This window comes from Tachyglossus aculeatus, chromosome 18, assembly GCF_015852505.1.
Source record: "Tachyglossus aculeatus isolate mTacAcu1 chromosome 18, mTacAcu1.pri, whole genome shotgun sequence".
Taxonomy (NCBI): domain Eukaryota; kingdom Metazoa; phylum Chordata; class Mammalia; order Monotremata; family Tachyglossidae; genus Tachyglossus; species Tachyglossus aculeatus.
In genome coordinates, this window is record NC_052083.1 from 20,175,069 (window position 1) to 20,189,213 (window position 14,145).

A 14,145-nucleotide genomic window follows, 5' to 3' on the forward strand; every position below is an offset into this window, starting at 1 on the left:
GTCTCTCCCTTCTAGACGGTGAGTCCGTTGTTCGGTAGGGACTGTCTCTATATGTTGCCAACTTGTACTTCCCAAGCGCTTAGTACAGTGCTCTGCGCACAGTAACGCTCAATAAATACGATTTTATGAATGAATGAATATGTATATATCTATAATTCTAATTATTTCTATCGATGCTATTGATGCCTGTTTCCTTGTTTTGATGTCTGTCTCCCCCCTTCTATACTGTCAGCCCCGTTTTGGGCATGGATGGTCTCTCTTTCTTGCTGAATTGTACTTTCCAAGCTCTTAGTACAGTGCCCTGCATACAGTAAACGCTCAGTAAATACGATGGAATGAATAAATGCAGGAAGGATGTGCGCATTCGGAATCGTGCCCCATGGTGGCCTCCGGGCTGCCTGTTGTGAGCAGAGATTGTCTCTCTTTTTTGCTGAATTGTAAGTTTCAATCGCTTAGTACAGTGCTCTGCTCAAAGGAAGTGCTCAATAAATCCGATGAAATGAATTCAGCGGGAGAGGCTCCGGTGCCGCCGTTTTCCTGGGACATGGTTCAGAACCGCTCGACCCAGAAAGCCTATCCGGCCACAAGGTCATCCAGGACATTGCAAAGAAGGGGCCGAGGTTCAAGCCTTCGATAGTTCAGCTGGTAGAGTGGAGGACTGTCGTGGTTGCCTCTCGGTCCTCCTTAGGTCACTGGTTTGATCCCGGTTCGAAGGGCTTTTAACATTTTACTCATTTATTTATTATTTTTAAATATTGGTTAGTTCCCAGCGATGGGGCTGGACGAGTTACATGGTGCTTTCAGCAGGAGAAAAATCAACATCCCCGACAAATGGCCAGGTCGGTGACATAAAGAAAAACTCAGGAATCCATATAGTGATGCTAGTTACTTAACGTCTCTGCGCCTCAGTTCCCTCCTCTGTAAAATGGGGGTGAAGAGTGTGAGCCCCAGGTGGGACAACCTGATGAACTCCTATCTACTCCAGTGTTTAGAACAGTGCTTGGCACATAGTAAGCGCTTAACAAATACCATTATTATTATTTGTATTATTATCTTTCAGGAATGCTTTTGAGGAACTGCTCTGTGTGGAGAACGCCTGGACTAATGGAAAAGACGTCTGATTCCGGATCAGAAGACTGAGGGTTCGAGGCTTTTCGTGGTTGCATTTGGCTTTACTCCCCCTGCTGCACTTTCTGCAAGTAGTGGAGTATTTATTGGGAGCTTACTGCATGCAGAACACTGTACCAATCTCTTGGGAGAATAAAATCAACAGAGGTGATAGACACGTTTCCTGCCCATAAGTCTAGAGGGGGAGTAGCGCTTGACTGGCTTAGAATTAGTACAGTGCTCTGCACAAAGTAAGTGCTCAATAAATACGATTGAATGAATGAATGAATTAATGAACCGATTGCCCTCCTCTTTTTCTTCCTCCTTCCTTCCTTCTCTCAGGCTAGTGGGAGAGCTACAATTAATAATAATAATAATAGTATTTGTTAAGCGGTTACTGTTTTAAGCGCTGGGGTAGATACAAGGTAATCAGGTGGGGCTCACAGTCAAAATCCCCATTTTACAGGTGAGGTAACTGAGGCCCAAAGAAATTAAGTGATTTACCCAAAGTCACACAGCTGACAAGTGGCAGAGCCAGGATTAGAGCCCACGACCTCTGACTCCCAAGCCAGTGCTCTATCCACTAAGATACACTACTTCAGGACTCAGTTAGAAGTCAGGCCCTTTAGAGTGTAAACTCATTGTGGCCAGGGAGGGTGTCTACCAACTCTGTTGTATTGTATTTTTTCATGTGCTTAGTACAGTGCTCTGTACACAGTAAGAGCTCAATAAATATCATTGATGATGGTGATGATGAAGTTTCTCTCACCCCCACTTCCCCTGTTCTATCCACTAGGCAACACCACCTCCTCCGGGAAACGTATCTCCTCCTGGAAGCCTGACCTGATTAAACTCTCATCTCTCCACCCGAATTTACCTCACTATTGCCTCACCCAGGCCCTTAGTTCATTCATTCAGTCATTCAGTTATATTTATTGAGCACTTACTATGTGCAGAGCATTAGACTAAGCGCGTGGAGAAGTGCAATACAGCAGTAAAGAAAGACAATCCCTGCCCACAACGGGCTTACAGTCTAGGTGGAGGGGGAGGCACTTAGGTAAACACTGCAACACAACCCCTACCCCCACCCCAGTACTTAGAACAGTGCTTGGCACATAGTAAGAGCTAAATGAATACCATAATAATTATTATTACATATCCTTATCTTGGTTGCTTCCCTTATCAATTAATTAATTCATTCATTCATTCAATCATGTTCATTGGGTGCTTACTGTGTGCAAAGCACTGAACTAAACAGCACTGAACTAAACACCTGGGACAGTAAAATACAACAGAGTTTGGAGACATGTTTCTTGACCATGAGGAGTTTACAATCCAGAGGACTTCTCTGTAATTTAGTTGAATGTCTGTCTCCCCCACTAGGCTGAAAGCTCCTTGAGGGCAGGTATCATGTCTTTTCATTCATACGATCATCTTTATTGAGCACTTAGTGTGTGCATAGCACTGGACAAAGTGCTTGGAAAGTACAATTCAGCAACAAGTAGAGACCAACCTTTCCCACAAGGGGCTCACAGTCTAGAAGTGGAGAGACAGACATCAGAAGAAGTGAACAGGCATCAGTAGCATCCATCATTAGAAATAAATAGTGTAAATAAATGAGTAAATAAATAAATAATGTGCATAGTACTCTCCCAGGCGCTTAGGACAGTATTCTGCACAAAGTGATTGCTCAAATAAATACCTCTGATTGACTATCTTGCAATCACAGATGCTCTTCCTTTCTTGATATGGTGCTGAACCTCAAATCTGGATCAGTGGTGTCCAAATCGGGCCATCTGGTCACCATAATCAGTCAGTCAATCAATCAATCAATCATATTTATTGAGCACTTACTGTGTGCAAAGCACTGTACTAAGCGCTTGGGAAGTACAAGTTGGCAACATATAGAGATGGTCCCTACCCAAGAGTGGGCTCACAGTCTAGAAGGGGGAGACAGAGAACAAAACAAAACATATTAACAAAATAAAATAAATAGAATAGATATGTACAAGTAAAATAAATAAATAGAGTAATAGATACGTACAAACATATATACATATATAAAGGTGCTGTGGGGAAGGGAAGGAAGTAAGTCAGGGGGATGGAGAGGGTGAGGTGGGGGAGAGGAAAGAGGGGGATCAGTCTGGGAAGGCCCCCTGGAGGAGGTGAGCTCTCAGTAGGGCCTTGAAGGGAGGAAGAGAGCTAGCTTGGTGGATGTGGGGAGGGAGGGCATTCCAGGCCAGGGGGATGACGTGGGCTGGGACTCAACGGCGGGACAGGCGAGAACGACGCACGGTGAGGGGATTAGCGGCATAGGAGCAGAGGGTGCGGGGTGGGCTGTAGAAGGAGAGAAGGGAGATGAGGTAGGAGGGGGCGAGGTGATGGAGAGACTTGAATCTGAGAGTGAGGAGTTTTTACTTGATTCGTAGGTTGACAGGCAACCATTGAAGATTTTTGAGGAGAGGAGTGACATGCCCAGAGCGTATCTGGACAAAGACAATCCGGACAGCGGCATGAAATGTGGATTGAAGTGGGTAGAGACAAGAGGAAGGGAGATCGGAGAGGAGGCTGATACAGTAGTCGAGACGGGATAGGATGAGAGCTTGAACGAGCAGGGTAGCGCTTTGGATGGAGAGCAAAGGGCGGATCTTGGCAATGCTGTGGAGCTGAAACCGTCAGGTTTTGGCGACGGCTTGAATGTGAGGGGTGAACGAGAGAGCAGAGTAGAGGGTAACACCAAGGTTGCGGGCTTGTAAGACAGGAAGAATGGTAGTGCGGTCAATAGTCATGGGAAAGTCAGGGAGAGGGCAGGGTTTGGGAGGAAAGACAAGGAGTTCAGTCTTGGACATGTTGAGTTTTAGGTGGCAGGCAGACATCCAGATGGAGATGTCCTGAAGGCAGGAGGAGATGCGAGCCTGGAGAGATGGGGAGAGAGCAGGGGCAGAGATGTAGATCTGGGTGTCATCAGCGTAGAGATGATAATTGAAGCCGTGGGAGCGAATGAGGTCACCAAGGGAGTGAGTGTAGATTGAGAACAGAAGGGGACCAAGAACTGAACTTTGAGGAACCCCCACAGTAAGGGGATGGGAGGGGGAGGAGGAGCCTACAAAAGAGACTGAGAATGAACGACCGGAGAGATAAGAGGAGAACCAGGAGAGGACGGAGTCTGTGAAGCCAAGGTTGGATAGCATGTTGAGGATAAGGGGGTGGTCCACAGTGTCGAAGGCTGCTGAGAGGTCGAAGAGGATTAGGATAGAGTATTAGCCGTTGGCCTTAGCAAGCAGGAGGTCATTGGTAACCTTTAAGAGGGTAGTTTCCTTGGAATGTAGGGGACAGAAGCCAGAATGGAGGGGGTCGAGGAGAGAGTTGGTGTTGAGGAATTCGAGGCAGCGCATGTAGACGACTCGTTCAAGGAGTTTGAAAAGGAATGGTAGGAGGGATATGGGGCGATAACTAGAAGGTGAGGTGGAGTCAGGAGAGGGTTTTTTTTAGGATGGGAGAGACATGGGCATGATTGAAGGCAGAGGGGAAGAAACCTGTGGAGAGTGTGGAACCCATGGGAGAGTAAGCAGTTTACCTGGAACCGTCTGAGGAATCCACAATGGAAACCGGGGGTCCTCAACCTCCGGTCACCAATAATCATCAGGAACGGGCTGAGTGCCAAGAAGATGAAGGACAGAAGCATGTGGCCATCCACCAGCTGACGAGACTTCAGTTTCATGTTGATTATATCGCTCAGCATAATGGTCTTTCGTCCGTAGAGGAGGACGTAGAGGGTGACGTCCCTCACCCTCTTGGCCGCTCGGACCTCTGGCATCGCCCTAGGGGAGTGGTCGGGTCTGTGAAAGTGTCGGATCTATCGGTGGTGCTTGTGCAGAACGAACACCATGTAGCCACTGGCCAAGCACATGAGCCCCACGAAAAACACATCGCTGAGAGTGTGCCCGACAGTGATAACCAGAGCGGTTTCTGCATTGTCACTGACTTATGAGCAGTATTTGTGATCCAGCATGATGTGAGCGCTGCTGTTGTTCTGGCGGCCTTTCACCTGGATCGCTACATTACATTCTACAAGCAGATTGATCACCTAAGAGAAGACAAAAAAGGCCACGACAGACTCGCATAATTTAGATTTGACCCTTGTCCACCGGGAGGTGCCAGGGCTGATGGTGACGGCCTGGAAGACGCTCAGGAGGCAGGTGGTGCAGATGGCAAGGTCCCGGACCACCCGGTACAGGTAAATGTAGATTGCAGCTGGCGATGTTAAGGAAATTTCTCAGCCCCTAAGCATACATGGCTTCTGAGATACCTACAGTGAGGAGGAGAATGGTGTTGACCAAGGCAGGTTGGGAGAGGATTAGGTCGAAAGAACTGGGCTTGTGGCTGGTGGAGACCACCTGGATATCAGGTAGGAGGGGGAAGCCATTCACCGAGACCCCGATGCAGATATGCAGCCAAACCGTGATCCCCAAAGAGAGTTCACTCGTATTCATTCTCTGCAATTTTCAGATAAACCAAGAGGAGCTTCCTGCAGAGAAATGTGTTATGGAGAAAGAGAAAGAGAACACATTTATTGGAATATGTACTTACTTTTATAGGTACATTTTTCTCTTTGTGTGGGTGGTTGCGGGTTTGTGCGTGTGTGTGTGTGTGTGTGTGTGTGTGTGTGTGCGCGTGCGTGTTTGTGTATGTGCATGTGCCCTGCTGAAGTGTGCAGTGGCAAACGTAATGCCTTGCGGCTTAATCTCAGGTAAACCAGAGTGAAAGGCTTCAAGCGACGGCCTTAAATGTTGACCCACCCCTAGGGGTCTGGGTGAGGTGTCTTCTAAGAGCAGAAGACAATGGAACGATAATTAGTGGATTAGGGTCATTACGTGGATGACCCTACGTCATTACGATGTAATGGAAAACAAATAAGGATAAAGGCTGGAGGAGAAACCCCTGCCGTTTTCGCTGTTACTCTAAATGACAACGAGGACAGCCCGGGCAGAAGATCACCTGCCCAGATTTTGACAGCCGATTAAAGAAAGAACAAAAATTCTGCCATTCTGTCTGTCAATATGCGATTATCTAGTTGCGGGCTGGGAATTCATTCATTCAATCGTATTTATTGAGCGCTTATTGTGTGCAGAGCACTGCACTAAGCGCTTGAAAAGTGCAATTCAAAATATGTCCTAGAACCTAGTTCAGTGCTCTGCAATAATAGTAATGTTATGGTATTTGTTATGCCCCTGCTATGTGCCAATCACTGTCCTACGTGCTGGACACAGTAAGCCCTCAATAAGTACAATCGATAAAGTGTTTGATGGTCCTGTCACTGATAATAATAATGATGGCATTTGTTAAGCACTTACTATGTGCAAAGCACTGTTCTATGGGCTGGGGAGGTTGTCCCACGTGGGGCTCACAGTCTTAATCCCCATTTTACAGATGAGTTAACTGAGGTACAGGGAAGCTGAGTGTACCAATCTGCTCATCAGGCAGAAACTCCTCACCCTCGGCTTCAAGGCTCTCCATCACCTCGCCCCCTCCTACCTCACCTCCCTTCTCTCCTTCTACAGTCCAGCCCGCACCCTCCGCTCCTTTGCCGCTAATCTCCTCACCGTGCCTCATTCTCACCTGTCCCGCAGTCGACCCCCGGCCCACGTCCTCCCCCTGGCCTGGAATGCCCTCCCTCCCAACATCCGCCAAGCTAGCTCTCTTCCTCCCTTCAAGGCCCTACTGAGAGCTCACCTCCTCCAGGAGGCCTTCCCAGACTGAGCCCTGGAGCGGAGAGCGGAGACCCCTCCTTCTTCTCCCCCTCATTCCCCTCTCCATCCACCCCGTCTTGCCTCCTTCCCTTCCCCACAGCACCTGTATATATGTATATATGATTGTACATATTTATTACTCTATTTATTTTACTTGTACATATCTATTCTATTTATTTTATTCTGTTAATATGTTTGGTTTTGTTCTCTGTCTCCCCCTTCTAGACTGTGATCCTTCTGTTGGGTAGGGACCGTCTCTATATGTTGCCAACTTGTACTCCCCAAGCGCTTAGTACAGTGCTCTGCACACAGTAAGCGCTCAATAAATACGATTGATTGATTGATTGAGTGACTTGCCCAAAGTCCCACAGCTGACAATTGGCAGAGTCTGGATTTGAACCCATGACCTCTGACTCTATTCATTCATTCATTCAATCGTAGTTATTGAGTGCTTACTGTGTGCAGAGCACTGCACTAAGCGATTGGGAAGTACCAGTTGGCAACATATAGAGACGGTCCCTACCCAACAGCGGGCTCACAGTCTAGAAGGGGGAGACAGACAACAAAACAAAACATATTAACAGAATAAAATAAATAGAATATGTAAGTATGTACAAGTAAAATAAATGCAGTAATGAATCTGTACAAACATATATACAGGTGCTGTGGGGAGGGGAAGGAGTTAGGGTGCGGGGGATAGGGAGGGGGAGAGGAAGGAGGGGGCTCAGTCTGGGAAGGCTTCCTGGAGGAGGTGAGCTCTCATTAGGGCTTTGAAGGGAGGAAGAGAGCTAGCTTGGAGGATGTGCGGAGGGAGGGCATTCGAAGTCAGGCCAGGGGGAGGACACGGGCCGTGGGTCGACGGCGGGACAGGCGGGACTCCAAAGCCCGTGCTCTTTCCACTGAGCCACGCTAATGGTAGTGCCGGAAGTTAAGATTGGAGAAGAAGTACCACTGAGGCAGTGGATTCAGTGGCTTAGTAGAAATTAAGCGGAGATGTTCAGAAAGTCATGTGTTCTAATAAGGGCTTTGCAATTTATCTGCTGTGTGACCTCGTGCAAGTCACTGAACTTCATCTCGGGCAAGTCACTGAACTTCCCCGTGCATCCGTTCCCTCTTCCGTAAAATGGGGATCAAGACTGTGAGCCTCATATTGGGACAGGTACTGTATCAGACCTGATTTCCTTGTATCAACCCCAGCGCTTTAGAATGGTGCCGGGCACATAGTAAGCACTCACCAAATCCCAGAATTACTATTAATTATTGTTAATACCCGTTTTACAGATGGGGGAACGGAGGCGCAGAGAAGTTAAGTGACTTACCCAAGATCACACGGTAGACATGTAGCAGAGCCTGGATTAAAACTCAGGTCCTTCCTGGTCCTGACATGAAACCTGATCCTTCTGGGTTTCCCGTGAAACCGCGCTGTCGGAGGGAGATAACGCTTTATCCTACTCATGTGTCTCCATCGCTGGCGCTGTCCGGAAAGGTGGCTCGCTGTCAGTCCGACTGACAGGACAAGGCTGATGCAGCATGTATCAGCTGCTTTCCTCATCTTTCCCCTCCCTCAGGGAGCGATTAGTGTGTGTGTGTGGTGTGTGTTTTGGGGAGGACTTGAGGAGAAGGTGAATAAGTGAATCACTGAACACTAATCTGCTCGACACAAGTATTTGGGACATCTCTTTAGATGCCCAGATACCCCTCCCTGCTGCCCAGCGATCTGGGACAAGATGAGCCCAGATGTCTCTCCGCAATTACCTGTTGCTAATTAACCCATCAGAGATGTCCACAGAGAGAGATGGTAGCATCAGCGTCGTATCCTGCAGTCCCAAAGAAATCCCAGCTCTCACCCACAGCCCAGCTCTTCCAGAAGCCACGCCTGTGTGTCGACTGAAGCAGCATGCCTTAGTTGAAAGAGCCCGGGCTCGGGAGTCAGGTTGTAGAGGTTGTAGGTTTTACTCCCATCTCCTCCACTAGTCAGCTGTGTGACTTTGAGCAAATCATTTCACTTCTCTGTGCTTCATTTACTTCATCTGTAAAATGGGGATTAGGACTGTGAATCCCACGTGGGACAACCTGATTGCCTTGTCTCTCCCCCAGCGCTTAGAACAGTGCTTGACACATAGTAAGCATTTACCAAATATTATTATTTTATAATAATTATTATAATTATTATTATATTAGTATTATTAAGGCTTTGGGTTGGAGAGGTGGCAGATGCAGTGGAGAAACTAAATGTTGGAGATACAGGTCAGTTTGGATCAGGGTCACACATAATCCACTCTACCAGCCCACCCCTGTGCAGAATGCAAAATCGTGGATCTGTCCAGCAACAAGGAGAGGAGGAAGGGGAGAAAAGAGTCAATTGCTCATTCATTCATTCATACAGTCTCATTTATTGAGCGATTACTGTGTGCAGAGCACTGTACTAAGTGCTTGGGAAGTACAATATAGCAATAGAGAAAATCCCTGCCCACACGGGGTTTACACTGTACTGTGTCCTGCTGCTTTATAGACTGTGTCTACAGACTACTGCTTTATAGACGGTGTCTACAGACTACTGTGTCTGCTGTGTGATCTTGGGCATGTCGCTTAGCTTCTCTGTACCTCAGTTACCTCATCTGTACCACGTAGGACAAGGGACTACGCCTAACTCGATTTGCTTGTATCCACCCCAGCACTTAGAACAGTGATGATTATGATGGTATTTGTTAAAACTATGTGCCAAGCAATGTTCTAAGCGCTGGGGTAGATACAAGGTAATCAGATTATTCCACATGGGGCTCACAGTCTTAATCCCCATATTACAGATGAGGGAACCGAGGCACAGAGAAATTAAGTGACTTGCCCAAGGTCACCCGGTAGACAAATGGCAGAGCTGGGATGCTCTGATAGAGCATGGGCCTGGGAGACAGAAGGATCTGGGTTCTAATCTCGTCTACTATGTGACCTTGGGGAAGTCACCTCACTTCTCTGGGCTTCAGTTACCTCATCTGTAAAATAGGGATTAACACCATGTGGGAAATTGATTGTGTCCAACCTGTTCAGCTTGTGTCTACACCAGACCTTAGACAGTGCCTGGCACATAGTCAGCGTTTAACAAATATCAAAAAATCTCAAAAAAAAACACACAGTCCTGGATCACCTTCATAGTCCTGTCAACGATCTGAGGAGCGTTGCTGGTGGAAATCTAGATACCAGGACAACCCTGTCCACCTAAATTCATCCTTGTGTAGTTCACGTCTGCTCTCTCCTCTGCTCGGAGGAAAAATTACTTCCCCATCCTTATAGGCATGCATCCCCACTGCATTCAACAATTTTCCCAGGTGTTTAACTACCTCCTCAAACTCCCTGACCCTCTGTCTCCCCCAGCCCTTACCCCTAATGCCCTGGTCATTTATTTTATTCAGAAAGTTGAAAGTAACAGGCATGATCAATCAATCATATTTATTGAACACTTACTGTGTGCAGAGCACTGTACTACGTGCTTAGGAGAATACAACACAGAAGTATAAAAACACAAAAATATAACAGATACATGCCTTGCCCACAATAATATGACAGTTTACAGGGGGAGATAGGCATTAAAATAAATAAATAGTTTACAGATACGTACACAAATGTCATGGGTTTGGGGGGACGGGAGATGGTGAATAAAGAGAACAAGTCAGGGCAAGTAACAAGTATGGGAGTGGGAAGAGAGAAAATGAGTGGTTAATCAGGGAAGCCTTCTTGGGGGAGATGTGCCTTCAATAAGGTTTTGAAGTTGGGGAGAGTCATTGTCGAATATGAAAAAGGAGGGCATTCCAGGGCAGAGGCATGATATGGGCAAGACGTTGGCAGTGAGATGAATGAGATTGAGGTACATGAGCAGGTTGGCACTAGAGGAGCACAATGACCGCGGGCTGGGTTATAGTACTAAAGTAGTGAAGTGGGTTAGGAGGGTGAAAAGTGATTGCGTGCTTTAAAGCCAATGATAAGGAGTTTCATTGTGATGTGAAGGTGGATGGGCAACCTCTGGAGCTTGTTGAGGAGTAGGAAAACGGGCTGATTACTTTTGTAGAAAAATGATCCGGGCAGCAGAGTGAATTATGGAGTGGATTGGGGAGAGGCAGAAGGCAGGGAGGTCAGCAAAGAGGCTGATAAGTAACCAAGGTGAGACAAGATAAGTGCTGAAATTAACCTGGTTTCAGTTTGGTTGGAGATTCTAGTGATATTGTGAAGATTAAACTAACAGATTGAATATGTGGGATGAACGAGAGAGATGAGTCAAGGGTAACGCCTTCTCTCACAATCCACCCCCTCCACTGTTCGAAGAGTTTGGTAGAGTACAATACAACAGAATTAGCAGACACTATCCCTGTCCATTAAGAGTTTAGTCTAAAAGCGAGCTATTGCCAAGCACTATAGTAGGTGTGGGATAGATACAAGATGATCAAGCTGGAGGCACCTTATCAAGCACTTGCTCTCTCGCTTATTCCCTCCCTGACCACCATCTTCAACTGTTGGCTCTCCAATGACTTCTTCCCCACTGCTTCCAAACAAATCCATATCTCCTCTATCCTAAAGAAAAAATAAAAGCTGGATTAAGGCCGGGTGGCAGTTTGACTTTTGACTGCGGCTGTTCCGGCCACTGCAGTGGTCAGGGAGGGAAGGAGTATTCCAAACCCTTGACTAGCCCAGTCAGTGAATGCTGAATTATATTTATTGAGCGCTTGCTGTGTGCAGAGCACTGTACTGAGCGGTTGGAAGAGTGTAATATAACAATATGACAGACACATTTCCTACCTACAACGAGGTTACAGTCTCTCCATTAACAATGACGTGCAGATTCTGCAGTCCCAGGGGTGTCCAAGCCCAGACAGTATAAGGCTGGAGAAGGTGGGCTTCAGAGGTAGGAAGCACTATCAGGCCGTGGGGGAAGATCACCTCCTGTTCCCCTTGTTCTACGGTGCCCTCCCAAAAAGCACCAATCACGTCCACCCTCATCGCCACCATATAGTGGCCCTGACTTAACAGGGGTGAACTTGGAGAGGAAGCCCAATACTGGGATTCCCAGTCTCCAGGTCTCAGGGAGACATTACGGGAGGGCAGGCAAATCCGAATGGGAATCAGGAGATTCCCTTTGCCGGAACGTGCAGATCCTCCGGTCCCCGTCGATCACCAGGGAGGGACTTATGACTGAGAAGATGAAGAATAGCACCATGTGGCTTTTCACCAGGAGGAAATAATTGTCTTTCATGTTGAGTAAAACGCTCAGCGTGATGGTCTGTCTTCTAAAGAGGAGAATGTATATTGTGACCAGGGCGACCACTCTTTGAACTGCTAGGACCTCAGGCATCGCCTTCAGGGAGCGACAGGTGGTGGCTGTGCAGGACAAACACCATGTAGCCACTGGCCACACTCATGAGTCCCACAAAGGACACAACACAGAGCGACACCAAAACTGTTAATGCCCAGGTGGTTTCTGGACTGCCAATAGATTGTGAGCAATATTTAAAATCCATCACGGTCTGTGACCGGCTTCTATTCTGGGTGCCTGTCACCGAGGTGACTGCATTGCACTCTACCAGTATATTAAGAACCCAAGAGAGGAGGCAGAAAAAGACAATGCACTTGTGTCATTTAGCTTTGACTCCTGCCCACCGGGAGGTGCCAGAACTGATGGTGATAGCCTGGAAGACTCTCAGAAGGCAGGTGGTGCAGATGGCAAGGCCCCGTGCCACTCGGTAGAGGTCGATGAGGATTTTACAACAAATGTCATCTAGGAAATTTCTCATCCCCTCCAAGCATACATGGTCTCTGGGATTCCAAGAGTGAGGAGGATGATGGTTTTGGCCAAGGCTAGCTGGGTGAAGATCAGGTCAGAGGAACTGGTCCTGCGGTTGGCAGAGACCACCTGGACCCAAAACAGGAGTAGGAAGACGTTCAATCTTAACCAATGCTGATATATAACAGAGTCATGATCCCAAAGGAGAGCTCGGTGCCATCCATTCTCTTACATTTCCGTTAAACCCAGGGGAGGACTCCTGCAGAATAATCTGAGAGGTGACAAGGAGTTGAAAGGGAGAAATAGAGAGAGAGGGAATGCGAGGGGGGGGGGGAGTGAGAGAGAAGGAATATAGAGAAAAACGAGGTTATGCATATTAAAACACATGCACTAATTTTCAGTTTTCACAGTAAAGAAGAGAAAATTCACACGTTCTGTCCATATCGGAATGTTACTATCATACGTTCTGTCCATATCTGAATGTTACTGTCACAATAACCACCGTCCAGGAGGGTTGGTGGGGAAATGTCAGAGAGAGCACACTAAACGACGTCAGTTCTCCCGCCCCCGTCCTCCTGCACCAGGCTACAAATGAGGCTTCAATTCTAAATTCTTCAATTCTAAATCTTCAATTAAATTAAAAACTACCCCATTAAGAAAGCCCTACAGGAATCAATTGTCTCTGAACTGTGCTCTGACAGGCACTGCCTTGAGCGATGGGGAAAGGGGACAAAGTCAGCTAATTCTATGACTTCATTCATTCATTCAGTCGTATTTAGTCATTCATTCAGTCGTAGTTATTGAGTGCTTACTGTGTGCGGAGCCCTGTACTATGCTTTTGGGAGGTACAAGTCACCAATAAAAACAAGGTGACTTGAAAACAAGTGTGAAGGAAGGAAGAGGGGAGGAGAGGAGGAGGAGAAGGAGGAATAAGGGATAGAGTGGGGAGAGGGAGATAAATATGAGACCGTAATAAGCACATATAATAATACTAATTGTGGTATTTAAGCACTTTGTGGATGGATATAAGCCCTGGGGTGGGTACAAGCAAAATGGGTTGGATGAAGTACCTGTCCCACATGGGGCTCACAGTTTTAATCTCCATTATACAGATGAGGTAACTAAGGCTCAGAGAAGTAAAGTGACTTGCCCAAGATCACACAGCAGACACGTAGGGGAGTCGATATTAGAACCCTGGTCCTTCGGACTCCCAGACCTGTGCTCCACTGCTGAAGCACTTAGTACAGTGTTCTGTACACAGTAAGCACTCAATAAATGTCACTGGTGATGGTTATAATCTCCTCAGTCTCCCTTTTCCCCTGCCTTCAGGATATCGCTACCTGAATGTCCCACTGACACCCCAAATTAAACATGGCCAAAATAAAGCTCTACCTCATACCACCCTCTGTCCTCCCCACATCTTTCAAATCTCTGTAGACAACACCACTATCCTGTCTGACCTCGGCATTATCCTCAACTCATCTCTCTCATTCAATACACATATTCAATCTGTCACCAAAT

The 14,145-nt window shown here is 47.1% G+C and overlaps 1 non-coding gene and 2 pseudogenes across 1 annotated transcript; 1 reads left to right on the forward strand and 2 right to left on the reverse strand.

Annotated features, from left to right (window-relative positions):
- Nucleotides 1-627: 627 nt before the first annotated feature.
- Nucleotides 628-716, forward strand: TRNAD-GUC. Its single transcript is given in 2 exon segments — nt 628-664; nt 681-716. It is a non-coding gene; the product is annotated as a tRNA-Asp (tRNA).
- A 3,651-nt stretch (nt 717-4,367) lies between these two features.
- Nucleotides 4,368-5,600, reverse strand: LOC119940020 (annotated as a pseudogene).
- A 6,334-nt stretch (nt 5,601-11,934) lies between these two features.
- LOC119940021 lies at nt 11,935-12,848 on the reverse strand (annotated as a pseudogene).
- Nucleotides 12,849-14,145: the final 1,297 nt, after the last annotated feature.